Source organism: Lynx rufus, unplaced genomic scaffold, assembly GCF_022079265.1.
Source record: "Lynx rufus isolate CCGP_SWC_20201006 ecotype Redwood Valley unplaced genomic scaffold, mLynRuf1.p SCAF_5, whole genome shotgun sequence".
Lineage (NCBI taxonomy): Eukaryota > Metazoa > Chordata > Mammalia > Carnivora > Felidae > Lynx > Lynx rufus.
Window position 1 is genome coordinate 16,946,683 of NW_025814867.1, and position 17,256 is coordinate 16,963,938.

The 17,256-nt window shown below is 43.5% G+C and overlaps 1 protein-coding gene across 4 annotated transcripts in view; it reads right to left on the minus strand.

The window, feature by feature from the left end:
* Window positions 1-17,256, minus strand: part of RARB (retinoic acid receptor beta) — a 405,968-nt gene that overhangs the window by 153,118 nt on the left and 235,594 nt on the right. The window lies entirely within an intron of this gene.

Genomic DNA, 17,256 nt, shown 5'->3' on the forward strand with positions numbered 1-17,256 from the left:
TGCCAGCGAGTTTCAGAATATATAGACTACGTCTAAGACGGACACACAGTTGTCCCAGCATAAGGACCCAAAGTAAAACTGGAAGTCTAAAAGAGAAAGCAGCTAAGGGTACAGAAATAATGCCCTCTTTTCTTTCCAGTCAGAGCAATAAAGTAGGAAAGTCCCCCAGAAGCAAACACAGGAATTAGAAGGTACACACACACACACACACACACACACACACACACACACACACACCCCTCCCACATCTTCCCTGCTGAGAAACCAACCCCCAGCAGGCAGAATGGCAGCAGCTAAAACCGAGGTTCCAGAGGCCTTTGGCAGTGCTCCAAGGGCGTGTTTCTACACACTGTCAGGAGCAGTAACTCAGGCCAAATGTGGCCTGCTCAACTGCCAGATTTTGGGGCTGGTGGTGGGGGATGGAGGGGACAGCTCTGGACGCCCCGCCCCTAAGTTGGTTTTCTCTCTTGCCAGCGGACCATATATACTCCTTTAACCAAAGCTTAACTGGCACAAGAATGAAACCAACATCCAAAATTCTAAAGCTGTGCCACAGCCCCCTCAGTCATTGTCTACTGACTTCTAGAAGCAGGACGACAGTGAACTCCCTCCCTGCACCTCCTAGTTCACTAATAGGAAGATATTGTTAGTGCCAGGGATAAGCATAGCACATCATCAGGTCAAAGGGGTGCACTTGGGTGGCATTTTAAGAGATTCTGGAGTTTCCACATGGAATTAAGCTTATGGAGATGCTGTAACTGTTGTGTTTTTTCTTTTGTAAGTGGTTTTTCAAAATTTCTTGAGAAGAATGAGAGGTGCAGAGTGTTTGACTTGTGGTTCCTAAAAAAGAAATTGCTGAAGAAAACTTGAAAGAACAATGAAATTTTCCCCAATCTTCCAACTCTGAGCGGTCCCCAAGCTCAGGTCTTTTTTGGATATTCCTTCCTTCAAGGGAACTTTCCATCTTTACAGATAAGTCAAGGCATGTGACGGGAAGTGTGAATTCTGAAGCCAGCCTGTCTGGGTTCAAATCCTAATTCTGCTACTTACTGTGTGACTGTGAGTGAGCAGCTTGACCTCTCTGAGCTTCCATTTCTCCTTGTAGAAAATGCGAGTGTGCCCCTCATCGGATCACTGTGGGCGTCAGATGATAAACCACTGTGAAGGGACGCGATGACACGCACAAGCGCCGGGTCGGTCACACGTCAGTGTTACACAAGTAGAAGTACCACCATCAAGGATCACACTTGGGCTGGCGAATCTCAGCGTTGTTCACCTTCTCATCGTTCTTGCACACGGTGGACTCACGTCTTGATTCGCTGACCCTCGCTTCCACTTTCCTTTCCCAAATGGCCATCCCTCCTTCCAAAAGAGATTCTTGAAAGCCAGGACAAGTGAAGCAGTATGTGTCAGCGTTGTTGCCTTATGCTCTCTCTGAACAGTCCCTTCCTTCCCAGCCTCTCGGGCATTAAGCCAAAGTGCCCCTACAGTCCTCTCTTCATGGGTTTCCCGGCCCATCCGCAGTCCCCGCGCAGAGGACCCCCAGAAACCGCTTCTTCACGCCCCGCTCAGGGCTCCTCAGTGCCTGAAAGAGCGCCCGGTACACAGGAGGGACTCAATGAGCATCAGTTGAAAAAAAAACGAGTGAAAGAATGAACTCTGCACAGAAATTCTTCCACGCGGCACCAAGATAACAAATGATTGTTGTGGCCGGTTCGGCGGTTATCCGCCAACAAGCGCGTATTACCTGGCGGTGGGACTTGAGATGTGTTTGCACTCCCGCCACCCCGCGTGCTTGCTTGTGACAAGAGTGTGAAGGAGAGCAGGGATTATCATCATTATCCGTTTTTTCCCCTCCATTAGTCACAGGAGGAAACTGAAGCACAGAGAAGTTAAATGACTTAGCCAAGGTCACACAGCTGGGCCATGGCTTGATCCAGAATGGGCCTCCTGAATCCACATACAGGCTTCCTCTAAACGAGACACAAAGCTACTTGTTTCTATTCTAAGCCGTTTTATTAATGTGTTGATGTTTTAGGACAAGGTCAGCAAGCTTTTTCTGAAAAGGGCCAGGTAGTAAATATTTTCGGTCTTGTGGACCATATGGTCTCCGTCACAGCAATTCAACTCTGCCACTGTAGGGAGAAGGGAGCACTAGACAAGACGTAAATGAACAGGCGTGGTATGTACCAATAAAACATTATTTAGAAAAGCATATTCCGAGCCAGATTTGGCTTAGTTTCCTGACCCCTGCTTTAAGATAAAGGAAATTAAAACGATCCCTTCTTATGGTAACTGTACATGTTACTATAAAATCCATGCTTTCCTTTGCTTCCAGGGTAAAGATAGAGTATGACAGCCATATGTCACAGAGATGTGGGAAATATTTTAAGGATGCTAACGCTATAGAGCATACAGTATTTATATGCACTATAAATGTGTAAGGTCTGCACATTTCCTTCAAAACTAACCTCGTGTACACATTTTTATTAGTTAGGGAGGTCAATATGTCTATCATAAATACATTTTAAAATTCCTTCCTACATATTCTCTCCACTGGGATTATTTATCGTGGCTTGTTCCCTGGCCCCGAGCCAGGCAGAATATGGGAGTTTTAATACCTTTAATCCATTACATGGATTTTTTTTTTTTTAGAGCTCCATAAGACAAAATAAAATGCACTCTCATGGTCATATATGCAATAAACCTGATATGCCACTTAATATTTCATGCCCCATTTTATATTTCAGTTGTGACGGTCCCCAGCTTTCAACATGCACCATGACGTATTTTCAGCCATCTTTTTGCTCTGATTTTGTGTGTTTGTTTAGAAAATGAACAGATCACAAACAACAAATCTTAATGGACTCTGAGGGGTGACTATTACTGCTCCCTAATATTCTGAAGGGGCACTGAAATGACTGTTCGCTGACGTAGGCCACCCAGTTCCTTGCAATGTGAACTGGTCACGTTTATTTTTATTAGGCCATGCTACACTGCATTGACAAGGAGGTGTACATTTATTTTTATGGCTCGTCGTATGGTAAGTGGTCTCCAAAGATGGCCTGGTCAATGAGCCACACCTCCAGGAATCCACACCAACGCATAAGGCCCTTCCTCTTGAATCTGAGCTGTTACTCTGATTTCATTCTGATCAACAGAAAGTGGCAAGAGTGATGCTGTGTTACACATAGGGCTAGACCCTAAGAAGCCTGACAGCTTCCATATGGGTTTCCTGGAATGTTTATTCTAGAGGAAGCCAGGTACGGAGCCCCGTGACCACCGTGCTGTAAGGGAGCCCATGTCATAAGCGGAGGCCATGTGGAGAGAGAGATGCCATGGCAGCCTCCAGCCGTTGCTGTGATGTCAGCTGCGGAAGCGGACATGTGAACGGAGAAGGCTTCTGAAATATCCACCGGGGTCAAACCCATAGACAAGTCTAACCTCAGTCACTTCTTCTTATTTTTTTTTTAAGTTTATTTATTTATTTTTGAGAGAGAGAGAGCTCAAGCAGGAGAGGGAGAGAAGGAGAGACAGAATCCCATGCAGGCTCCGCGCCATCAGCGTGGAGCCCGATGTAGGGCTCAAACTCACGAACTGTGAGATCGTGACTGAGCCGAAACCAAGAGTCGGACGCTCAACTGACTGCACCACCAAGGTGCCCCAGCCTCAGTCGCTTCTGACTGCAGCCACATGTAGGACCCCAAGAGAGACAGAACCTTGAAAGTTAATAATAAATTGTGTCTTAAGCTACACAGTATTGAGTTGGTCTGTTACATAGCAATACATTAATTCTATAATTATTAATTAAAGATTATTTTGGGGGGGCGCGCCTGGGTGGCTCAGTTAGTTAAGTGACTGACTCTGGCTCAGGTCATGATCTCGTGGTTCGTGAGTTCGAGCCCCGCGTCGGACTCTGTGCTGACAGCTCAGAGCCTGGAACCTGCTTCACATTCTGTGTCTCCCTCTCTCTGCCCCTCCCCTGCTCATGCTCGGTCTGTCTCTCTCTCTCTTTCTCTCAAAAATAAATAAACATTAAAAAAAATTTTTTAAAGATTATTTTGGTGGAGCCACAAAGAACCTGCAGAAAGGCTCATTTCAACTCTTTTAGAATCTGGGAGACAATAACTTGACATGGACTGTATACTTTGCATGCATTCCTGCCAGATACAAGAGCAATGGACTAATTCCATCTAAAAAATAATGAAGAAGTTCTGCATAAAAGGAGTATGCTAATTGCTCAGCTACATATTCCAAGACAGTAATGATTAAAATATCATAGAACAAGGCCCTTTAAAATTGTTTTTAGGGGCGCCTGGGTGGCTCAGTCGGTTAAGCGTCCGACTTCAGCTCAGGTCATGATCTCACGGTCTGTGAGTTCGAGCCCCGCGTCGGGCTCTGTGCTGACAGCTCAGAGCCTGGAGCCTGTTTCAGATTCTGTGTCTCCCTCTCTCTCTGCTCCTCCCCTGTTCATGCTCTGTCTCTCTCTGTCTCAAAAATAAAATAAACGTTAAAAAAAAATTAAAAAAATAAATAAGTTTGTTTTTAAAAGTTGGCTGTAATGCAATGTGTCTCCCCCCCCCCAAACTGCTTATAAAGCTCATTCATATCCACCTGAGCCCACATGTGAACACCACCTGCCTGTCACCTGCACACACCCTCTTTTATTTTGAGATGCAGATGTCTGCTTATAGGGTCGTTGTATTTTTATTTGTTCCTCCAGGGGACAGATTGAATTCTCCTCCCCACACTGGACATTGCCGTTCAAAATAATAGCAAAAGACTTGCAGGTAATGGGCTATAATACTCACTTGATACTCACTAAAGGAGGGTTTAGATCACTTGCTCTCTGTTACCTTTCGCGAAACATCTGTTTCATATGAGCCAGTTAAAAGTGCATACATCTGTAAATAATAAGCCTGTGTGTGCACATAATTTAATGAATTAGGACATAAAAAGGAATTGAACAGTAGGGGCACAGCAATTAGAGTAACTGCCCATTTTGTTAAAAATGTATTGTTTCCAGCTTTCACTTGGAAACCCTTTTATTATTCTGTGGGTTCTGAGGCTTCCAACCTTCTTATTGCCCCTTTCCTGCAAAGCACATAGGAGTTTACTTTGCATAGTTGGCAGAGGGAAGGCAACCCACATAATGCAAAGCCGGGATGGGAACTTGCAACTGGCTCGCTTCTACTTGGGAGACCGGAGTTGGGTACCTGATCTAGTCTGTGCCTGGGAACTCTCATCCGTAAAATGGTGCAATAACAGGGCTTCCCAGATGACATCGTTCATTCTGTGTACTTGGCAGGCAGTAAGAGCTTCATCAATAATAATTATGATGATGGTGGTTTTGCATTCTAATGAAAATCCATCACAACTTGTGCCCAGGTCCAGGGGACAAACCTCGTTCAAAAGTTTCTCTTGATTGTTAATCTGGTCTTATGTCTATTTACCTTCATCATTTCTAGGGATCGACAATAAAAAGGGGGGAGGAGGGACCATGTCCTGGTTAACAGGAGGGACCATCAGAAAATCTGCTTCTCGGATATCAGAACGAATGCCAGAAGCCCAAGGAAACATCCTGTGCCCATTCAGGCCAGTTTTCTGGCTAACGCATTCATAAGTGCTCGCCATAACCGCCAACCTGAATTTACCAAGTTTTGACAGCTCCCTGGAAGTTTACCTTCAGGTATTCTGAGTGACTCTAAAACATACAAATGTATCAAGGCGGAAACCATTTGGGATGTTCTGAATTGTCAGTCTGCTACTACTGAACTATTCTCAGCTTAGTTCCTGAGCACCTACTGTGTGCCAGGCACCAGGTTGCAAAGCAGAGCACACATACATGAGCAGAAGAAGGTCTTCCTGGGAGAGACAGGATGGCATTTTCTAGAACACATGGTGAGCCTTCCACAGAGTGTGGCCGGTTCCTCTCTGCCTCCCTTAAGTTTAAGACGTTTCAACTGAGTTGAAAGTAGCTTGGAAATGTTGGAAGATACTCTGTCCATTTGAAAGTCAACAAGGACACAGGAGCACAGGAATAGAATGTGATGCCACAGTGATGTGATGACTGCAAGAAATATAATTGAAGTCCAGCCCACTGGGATTCTGTGAAAATCCTGGTTTAGCTCTGTAAAATGTTAGTAAAGTAAGTGCTATGCATTTGCCAGGCCCCAGGAAAAATAGTTCCACCCAGAAGGAAAACACGTTAAACAATGACTGAAATCCCCACCCTCTGGTATTCTGTTTACGTTCTCCTGCAGTCTATTTACCCTCTACATAAAGAGATAATTAAAGCTCCTTAATAGCAATAGGAAAGAAGAATAATGGCGAAAGGGAAAGAAAGAGAACAAATATTGAAAAAATATTAACGGCTGGAGTATACAGAGCTGCGTTGTTCAATACAGTAGCCACTAGCCACGTGTAGGTATTGAAACCTTAACAGATTAAAATTAAATAAAATAAAAAATTCAGTTCCTCAGATATATGAGGCCCATATCCAGTGCCACACAAGGCTGGCGGCTACGATACTGGGCAACACAGAACTACAGATCGTTTCCATCACTCTAGGAAGTTCTGGACAGTGCTGATATCTAGTACACTCAAACGGCGGTGTGCTTGACCATATCCACCGACTTAACCACAGTTAATTGAGGTACTAAGTACACAGTTAATTGACCAGGTACTAAGTAAGATACTAAGACTGGAAAACAGAAGGACACAATATCTCATCCCCAAAACGTCCCAGGTTAGTAAGGGAGCCCAGTCAATAAAACAAAACAGAAACACACACACACACACACACACACACACACACACACACACGAGAAATGGGTAGAAACACAGAAAACAAACTGGTAACTTTAATGGTACATATGGTAGTGAGTATCCAAGGGCTTCCCATAAAATCTTTGAGCTTTTCTGTGTTAAAAAAAGTTTTGCATAAGAAAATAAGGGGGAAGGTATCTATTTACTGAATATTATCTATCAGGTACTTTATATACACTCTTATCTAAGTCTATGGTAAGCTTGCAAGGTAAGCATTGTGGATCCGTTTTATAGATGGAACAGCTGAGGGGACTGGAGCTCTAGCTTCCACAGCCGAGGCAGCGCATGGAGAATGCCCAACTCCACCATGTGACACACTGCATAGGACCACGCCGTGCCCCCCGAACACGTGACGGCATCTTACAGGTTCCATTCAGAACCTACTGCGTGACTTCTAGTAAGTCACTTCAATGCGTCCATCTGTCTCCATTTCCTCAAAATACGTAATTCAGTAACAATTAGATTTCAAACAAACAAAAACAGGTAGAACATGGCTTATAAAAATCCAAAACAGAGAGCAATACATCACATTTCAGATATCACTGAAATCAGTGAAATAAGAGCATTATGGGAGAGGCTAACAACCGTCATAATTATTTATGTAAACTTCATCAAGCAGTAATAGTTTTCTTAGGTTTGGGACCCTCTAAAGAAAACAGATACTTTAAAACAGGCGGTGAATTCCAAAAGGGCAATTTAACTTCATCCTCTCTTAGGAAGCTTCCCCCCACCCCGCACCCCACTTTTTTTTTTTTTTTAAGTAACGGATGATATAATAGTGATCCTTAACTATGAGGCACCCCCAGCAGGAATCATTAGCAGTGGTCTCTAGAGGAGGGTTACAGGTGAACTTGGAGAAGACGCAAAGCCTCATTTCTCATCTCTCACCGTCCTGCGATTCCCCGGTAAACACAAGACTCAAGCAGACCCTGACTCCTGTGAGGGACGGAGGGAGGGAAGGGGCCAATGCAGAATTCAGCCACAAACAGGATGGGACAGGGGACAAAAGAGGCCGTGGCTGCTATCAGAGAAATAACGCAGTCAGAGGAACTCATGCGAGTTACGGTTCCTTACTTCTCTCTTTTCTACATCTCCCCCACGCCAAAACAGTCCGGGGCCCCTACTCGGGTTTGTTAGGGCAGAGAACACGTTCCAGGAATTCTTCACGCAGCTGATGCAGATGACAGACCTAAACCGGGAGTGAGTCAGTCCACACAGACGATGGGGAAAAGCCCTTCCCGTGGTTTCAGCCTCAGCCCTACAACTTACTGTGTGCCTTCAGACCCACTCCTCACCTTCTCCGAGACACAACTGCCTCTCCTGTAAAACGAGGAGCATCGTACCTTCCACGCCGGATCAGCGGTGAGGGCCGACTGGCGAGAAGGCATCGACAGGCGGCAGAGGAGAACCGTGGAAACCGTGTAACCAGCCAAAAACCGACGAACGAAAACCCCTCCGTGGTGCTTCAGTGCAGTCTCTATCGTCAGAAGACAATCGTTTCTTTCTTATCGGAAGGCACGCGTGTGACGATCGTTACGGGGAACGGAGGACGGCCGCACTTCCTCGGTCACTGCCCCGTCGAGAGGCAGAGTTTGGGGATGCGGGCTGGCCCCGGTGCCTGCTTCGCCCACAGAGGCGCGAGTGGCTCCGTGCCAGCTCTGGATCTGGCCCTTCAGAGGGCTGGGGGCTTCCGCTTCCTCCCTCCCTCTCCGACCATTGCTGCCCTGCTGGGACAAGCACGAGCCACGTGCAGCCGCTCGAGTCGACAGGCCCAGCTGAGCTCCCTGCCAAGGAGAGCCACGCGGACCGCCAGCCAGGGGAGTGAGCCTGCCGGGACTTGGAGAGACGCAGGCCTCAGCTGACAGCGTGTGGAGCAGAAGACCTGCCCAGCTGAGCCCGGTCCATCTACAGACTAATGAGATAATAAATTGTTAGGCCACTAAGTTTCGGGGGGCGGCTTGGCACGGAGCAGGAAGTCACGGGAACAATGATCGAGAGATAAGCGATCGTTTTCTTAAAAGCCAGTCTAATCAGACCCACCCCAAAAGAACATCATTTAACAAACACTCCGGAAATATCCACATACGGGTCTTCCAGAAGCAACTTTGGAAGGTACGCGCTCATTCCAGCGCTCCCTACACCACGTTTGGAAATTACCCGTGAGGCCTCCACTCGGGAAAACCTCTTGCCTGCTCCTGTGGCAAAGATGTTCCACCCGCCCGATCCCTCACCTGCAGCAGCGGTGGTTCTCGGGGGTGTTTCAGTTCTTTCCGTGATCAGACTCACGTTCAAAGTCCCGAGGAGATACTTGTGTTGGTGTTATATAAGAGGGTTGTGTCACAGGGACTTGTGTATGCAATTTCTCCAGACATTAGGAGTCCAGAGAGAGCAGGGACAGGGTAGGAATCATGTTGGTGTCACCCAGAGAATATATCAGGGAGCCTGGGACAAGGCAGACACCCAAGAGCTGTTTGGTGAGTGACCCCACAAGATCGAATCCACCGGTGAGCAATGAAAACGGACTGTACCCCTGACAGCATCTCTGGGTGAAGTCGCACTGTGACAGTTTCATAGGTGACAAGGCTCCCCTGTAAAAGTCGGTCCCCTGTAGTAAATCTGGGGGCTTGGTAAATGGATGCCACCGAATCAGGGCCCGTGTTACCCAAATGGTGACAGAAACGGGACGGACTGTGACCCAGGTTATGAGCCACAGACAGAGGAACCTTTTCGTCGAGGAAAAGAGGTACCAACTAAAAAAGCAGGTTCGCTATAAGCAGAGACACGTGAGCCACGGTGTCATGCTGGAGTCAGAGCACGAGTCTACTCCGTGGCTTCTGTTTTGTTTTCTGGGCGAGAATAGACTCCTCATTTACATGAGCTCTGATCTTTCTACAAATCCTGCACCGTAGACATCATCATTCCCATTTCATAGCTGTGGAAATCGATCCTGGGTCAAGGCGGGCTACTTTCATTATCTCAGACCATCGGGCAGTGGCAGGGAATACAGGTGGAGAGGTACATGGGAGGATACGAGATGTGAGTGGGCACGCAGAGCAGAAGCAGTAAAACTTTCAGAGAGTGACAGGTCTTCACAGCCTCTGGTCTGAGAGCAAGAAAATCATTATACCTTCTTGTGGTATAGGTATAGAGCTCTGGATGGACAGGTGATAGGAGAACTTTGCAAGAGTACGTGCAACTTGCGGCCACTAGAAGCCCAGCATGGGTTTCTGGAAACTCTTGCCCAAGTAGCAGAGAGATGCCCTGTTCATCTACATCCTCCAACTTTCTCTGCAAATCCAAACCTGTTCATCCTATCTCTAATTCCTATTGTTCCCTCTGATAAGCAGGGCCCCAGTGAACAATTAAAGCTTTCAATAAATAATCTCTAAGCACATTCATTTGATTGACTGTTATTTGATACAGCAGTTAGTTTCAATGGGGCAGTTAATATTGATCACATAAAGTACTCCAGACAAACATGAAACAGTTCCAGAACTCCATGGATTATTACCCTTTATCTGCCAGTCATCTGGGTTACTTGTAATGGTCACGGAATTTAAAATCAATAATAACAATTAGTGTTCTGTACACCAAAACGGATGAATCATGTGAAATGGGTTTTCATATAAAATCAAAGGTAAGGCAGACTGCACGCACCCTGGAAAAAGGCTCTCTGAATTTCCGGTACACATTTGGCAAGGTACTTTTGGGCAAGTGTTCCAAACAGGCAGCAGGAGAGAAAAAAGGTATTTAGGAGGAGAGGTGGCTATAAAAGCCCACGTGAAACCCCTGACAGTCCTCATCCAAAGAGATGAAGTATAAAAGAAAAGTGACCAAAAGGAGTGCTAACAAGCATAGTGAAATTAATGGGACTGGCAATTTGCTTCCTCTGAGATGCGCTTCTAGCTACCTTTTTCGGCTTCTGATTCATAGGCATTAATTGTGATTTTTTCGTAATAAAATGGCAGCAACGCTATTTTAGCACCATGGCACCAGTGCTGTTAATGTCTGGATAATTAAAATGCAAAGCAACAGAGAAACGTTTCATCATTAAACTGTAACCAGCGCACTATGTGAAATCATCCATTCCAAAGACTTGTTTTTCATCAATTATTTGTTATTTATCTGATGTAAATATAAGAAGGACTAATTAAAATGTATGCCTTTTTATACAGCTTCTTGTCATTAAAGCCAATGAAAGCATTCTGAGGACCATAATGAAATAATTATGTTTGCCTTTAAGAATTCTCTTCAATAACACATGGCAGTACTGAGCTAAATTAAAACATCAGGAACTAAATTTCGCTTGCCTCCATTTCCATTTTAGTTAATTATACCCCCAAGCTTTTCAATAGACCAGACCCTAAAAAATCTTTTGAAGCTGAAACAGGCTTCAGATCACCAGCCTTTTTATAATTATGGACCTTGATAACAAGACATAGGTACCGTAGCCCCAAAAGCTTTACAATTTTTGAGAGGAGGCATGGGTTAGACGAGGTCTTCATTTGCTCTGGAAATCAGAGAAAAACTGAGATAAACGTGATCCAAATCTTCTCCTCCCAGTTAACAGATGTCCCCGTCTTATCTGGTCTTGCCTGCATTATTTCTACCCGAGTATTTTGGATTCAGCTATTTGGATTTTTCTGATTTGGTAAACTGTGATCTGTGGTGAACGGTAATTGATCAATAATAACAAAACCAAACATTTCACTACATCTGAGTCAAATTAGGAGAGTAACCCCTTATTCAATACTTAAAACAACAACAACAACAACAACAACAACAATTATCTTTAAGAAAAGAGTAGACTCACGAGAACCTATAAACTTGAAAAAATAAAAACCGGCTCTTTCATTCAAGTTTCTCCCCCAGACCTCAAATCACAGATACTTGCAAAGGCAAGAATAATGTGAGTTTAAGAAAAAAGGAAGACCGAAAGAGGAGAGCAAACACTGCTGGGGGCTGTCAGGGCTGGTGGCAAATGAAATGGCTTTAGCAAAGCTGTCTGTCATATGATGCGGATGGGGGTGGGAACTTGGTACTTAGGAAAGTAAATAGGAATACCAGGGATTAACTCTGACAATGTGAATTCCTTCCCATTTTGTTATACAGAGGCAGTTGGCGGGTTTCATGGGGGGTAGGATTTGGGGACTGCTGCAGAGACCTTCTCCAGACACATCAGAGGGAAACTGTGGACAGCTGGGAAACAAGGATCTATTCTAGGACAACATAAAATTGCAATTATACTCTCAGAATCTGCTTTTATTAAAATCACTCCCACCCAAGTGACTCTTTGTTCTGTTTAGAGAAATTTCCTTTGGGGCGTGAGGGACGTACGTGGTCACCCACTGTCACTCCTGTTAAAATTAGCTTTCCTCGTGCCTCCACCCCCCCACCCCCCACCCCCACCGCTGGTTCAGTGTGTCAGCAATGGGGGAGGCCTGGAGACTCCTGGAATCCATGTGCCCTGACTAGAGGAAATGCTTGGCCAGGCTGGCTTGCCTGGCTGACGTCAGTTCCTGTTATCCTCGCCTTATCGTGCAGGGGACCAAGAGTCTTATCTTACTGAATGGCCCCCCTTTCAGCTCCCTACCCTGCAAGTCCAGAGAAAAAAAGCAAGTCAGCAGTTCCATTGCCTGTTTGAATTCTCCTCTAAGAAGCTCTGAAAGCTCAAGATAAATAATATAATACCTGCAGAGTCACCCTTACTGCTTCCTAGGTCGGGAGAACTTGCACAACTTTATTTTTGATTCATTTAAAGGGGTTCGGGGGTGTGGGGTGAGGCGGGGATTATGGTTCTTAACGACGAAGTAAGGAAGCCAGAAAGGAAAAGAGGAGAATTCGGGGCAACATATTGACTGATGAGGTTGTGTCATTAGATCTTACAGATGGGGAAGGTTATCTCATGTCCTATTTAACAAGAGGTACTTAGGCCAAGCCACTTACAGACAGGATACTGATAAATCTGGAACCTGAGTTCACTCCACTCTCCTCTCTCCATCACCGCCCGTTTCAACTTTTTAAGGAGAAGCTAGCCAAGAACTGATACAGCTTTGTTCATAGTAATTCAATTTAATAATTCTCTCCCTCCCCCCACTCCCAATACATACAACACGCTGGAATGAGAACCACAGTCATTGTACTTAAATCAGGTTTTGCAGGGGATGCCTTCTACTTACAGAACTACAGTGTGCCACAAAAGGAATTCATGTTCAGAAGGATGACCCAGAAGCACAAGGCGATCTTCAGTCATAATGGAAAAATTAAGCTGTGAGCGCTCTAGCTATATTGACCAGAGAATCCAAACAAAGACATTCTGTGCCACTCCTGGGTTCAAGGGGCAGCCTTGGAAATCTCGTAATATTGAAATATCTGGCATATTTCAATGATTTATGTGGGAATTGTGGCAGTATATCTGAAAGTGGGTTACTCTAGAAAATCAGAGACGTACGATTGCCCTAACTACACTATAATCTGAAAGGCAAGATCCTACATTAATATCTTTTGGAAAGGTTTTCAGCCAAGATTTTTCTGATTAACCTTCCTCAAAAGCTCCCATTTCTGAAAGAATGTATTTAATTGATAGTTAACTGAATCTCTAGTAGAACATTTAAAGTAGAAAAATGTCATTTAAAGATAAATTTATTGGCACTTACATGTAACTCAAACTCTATAGGATTCTTTTTAAGATGTTCTAAAATGAATACTGCATTTATTGTTTAATAAGCCCTATGTGATTTGAAGAGCGTTTTATATTTTGCACCTTGGTTTCACATCTCCATCTTTCTCCTTGAGAGTAACTCTCTGATTTAAAAAATTCCTAGCCTTTTATAAAAAAAAAAAAAAAAATCTGATTTCAAAGATTATAAATGCCTTGAGAGCAGAAGTTACACTCTTTATCATTCATCGTGTATTTCTCTTCCGAGATAGTTTACTGATGCTTGTGGAATGTACAAAAGGGAAAAGGGTAAGATTTTCTTCCCTTTTCAATCATCCCAGGGGCTTAATATGTTGAAGGCAAATTACAAGCATCTGATATCTAGAAGAACTTTCTTTTACTTTTTTGTCTTAAAGAAAAGTTCATGACAATACTGACTGGTTATATATGGTCAGAGCCAGGCTTCCAGAAATGAGAAGAAAACTTTTGATTCAGATCGGTTAGCCTATCAGAAATGGCCATTCTGGTCATTTATCTAATTAGGACAAAAAAAAAAAAAAAAAAAGGCCTCTTTCAAAACAACGGCTTTGCATTTGGGCTAGCAAATCAAATTCTAACTGGCGCTTCCAGACCAATTCCATAGCCGAAGTTTAAGCGGACAGACGTGTACCTCTCCTGTTTTATTTTCTGGAATCTACAATTTTCTGGCGATAAAATTTAAACTCATGTGGTTTTTTTTTTTTCCTTCTAGTTTACACATCAATACCTCCCTACCCAAAGTACCAAGTTATCAGCATGTGTACAAAATTTTAGTATTTCTTTTTTTTTTTTCCTACAGGGAAGGAAAACTTAGTGAAATTTCCGCTTATTTTCAGACGACCCTATCCTGCACTCTGAGATGTAAGCAAAAGTCCCTTTTCTTTCTCCTTTCTGATGGTATTAGTTACCACTGTCATGTGGCTGAGAAGCAGAAAATTATGTCCTACTTTAGAAAAACAATTGAGCCTTTTCATCGAAATATTTATTCAAAACCCCATTCAATTCATACGGTGGCTGTCAGTCTTTACTTAGTCTCTCTTTCAGTGGGTATCTTTGATTTTGCCACTTTGACCCCAATTTATATCTCACTAGGAGAGGATTTGGATACTGTTTAATACTTAAAATTCAGGTCCCAGGGCTTTGAGAAGGGAACTTTTCTTCCTTCCTTAATCACACATCACTGTTTGTTTTTAAAACAGATTTCTCCTCATTAATGGGCAAAATACTATTTCAAAAAGAAAATATTTCTTTTCTCTTTTTTCTTTTGATGTGCTGAGTATGTAGAGGACAGGGAAGAAGGCCAAGAAGTTGTCACACTCATGATTTCACCGAAAGCAACTATATTTAGACCACAAATATTAGGATTTATCCTATGCCCACTGAGCAATTAATGCTGAAAACATCTGGAGCAGGCCCTAAAACCAAGATAATCCACGAGGCATCTGAATACAAACTTTGTGACTATGATACCTTCCAGGGGCAGTCTTAAATCGTATTATTTATACCACATTCCCTTAGTAGCCCGCTAATCCTGACTTCAAATTTTTATAACAAGCAATTCACAGGCCCTACTCAAACCGGTAGCTGGTTCGCATGCCATTTTTCTGTCATTAAAATTACAAAAGAAACTAAAAAGAATATTCTAACACCTTTCAAAGACGGCTTCTGGTGCGTTTTACATGCAAAGGGTTTACTCTGATTACTACACACACACACACACACACACACACACACACACACACACACGAAAAAACAGAATCTCAAGGCAGAAAATACTTTTGGTTGGATTTAGTACGATTTTTTTTTTCTCCTTGCCCACTGTTTCCTCTGTGTTAAGAGCGTAAACAGATCTGCTTCTCGTCAAAACAGTCATTAAGTACAATGGAAAAGCTTGTGGTTTTTATGCTCTTTTTTATCCAAACGAAGCCCTAATATGCTTTTATTTCACAAGTCCTAAGTAGCTATGCCACCCTGAACCAAACACCATGTGGCAGACATTTGTTAGAATTTTTATTTATGCTTAAAAACTTAATCTCTTGAACAACTAAACGCAGGGTCATAAAGTGGTTTATGGAGGATAAAGCAACTCTCTGCAGGGGCAAAAGCAATTTTTACAATTTATTCATTTAGCCTATAGCTGGGGTGTGCTTTTCCAGCCCTTGCGAAATTGACCACAATAAACACTAATTGCTTTGCTTACAAAAATAAGACACTGGAATTTCTGAAATCCCTTTGTCAAATGCCTTTATTTACTTTTTCTAATGCAAGTTTCTTTGATTAGCTGAACTTTGCTGTTATCGACACTTCTTGCTTATCGGCTGGCCCTAGGCAAATGACACATTCACCACTCGCTCTCCCCAGATAAGGCAAATCCCTTGTTTAACTTGTTCAAGAACAAACAAAGCTTTTCCCCCTACTCCTACAACTTAATAGGCATGTTTGGAGGGTTAATTACAAAGGGAGACTGTCTACTTGTAAAGGCTCTATTAAGTCTAATAGCTTTCCGCCAAGGGTCCTGAACATTTTTTTCCCCTTCGTTAAAAAATATGTCTTACAGAACTTTTTCTTGTACCAAAAAGTTTTCTCAAGAGCTCCGGTTCCCTGAGATTCCAAGTGAAATTGTTCACATTGTTTTAACTGCTACAGAGGACAGGTCTCAAAGATCTGTTGGTGGGTTGTACAATTATTTTGTAACTCAGTTTCTTTGACTTCTTCAGAAAGAACACAGGCAGCAGGAAAGAGAAGGCATTTGAGATGAAGACGCCTTCTGAAAATTATTTTCTTTTTGCCCTGGTTATGGCTCTAACAAATATTAAGTCAGACAGCCAATCGGTTGGCATCAAATGGTTATTGATTTTTCGGCTACAAACCTGTTGATTTCCTGGCCCAAGTAGCAAGTCTTTATTGCTAAGAAAAAGTTTCACAGAGAGCAATTTAAATCTGGTCACTGTCCCCGTTCTCTCCCTTTTCTTCTCCCTCTTTACATAAGCCACCATGTTATTAGGAAAACTCAATTTCTTCCAGTTAAACTTTGACCTCTTTGAAAACAAAGATTTAAAATGTCATTTTCAGGCTAATGCGCCAATGAATTGTCAAATAAAGTACTAAAAACATTTTGATAGATAGCTGAGCCATTTATCTAAATCACTGTCAGGGGGGCAATGCATCCTGCAGGCTCCCACCACAGCCACCCGAACGTGGGATTTTCTGGGACTTCTGGTCATTTCTCAAGCCTGCAGCCACACTACTGTTGACCAGATGCGTGCCTCGGCATCGTGTCAGGATCAGATAACCAAATAGTCAATATTTTTTTAAAAAACTGGGCTACTCCACTTAGATTTCCTTTCCTTTAAATGATGTCCAGGTTCTGGGCTGAATTGCAAGATATGGAAATAATGGATGGCTCAGCCCAAGGGGTGTTCATTGCCAGTAGTTTTCTAGCAAAACAGCAACTTCTTAGAGCAACAAAGTGACTCGGAAAGGTGGCAGCAGGGTCAATGCTAAGAAATATTGCCTTTCCTTAGCAAGGAAAACATTGGAAGCAGCAGCTTTAACGGGTGGTTTATGAACTGCAAGAGCAGGAGCCACCCTAATTAGGCTAAATTCCTTGCAAGGACGATGTCATATTTTAATTACTTTGGACTGCTGAAACACACAAGGGGGGGATATATACAACTAGCAGCTAATCCAAAGAACAGCAAAGTTAAATTCCCCTCTGCATACATCTTAGT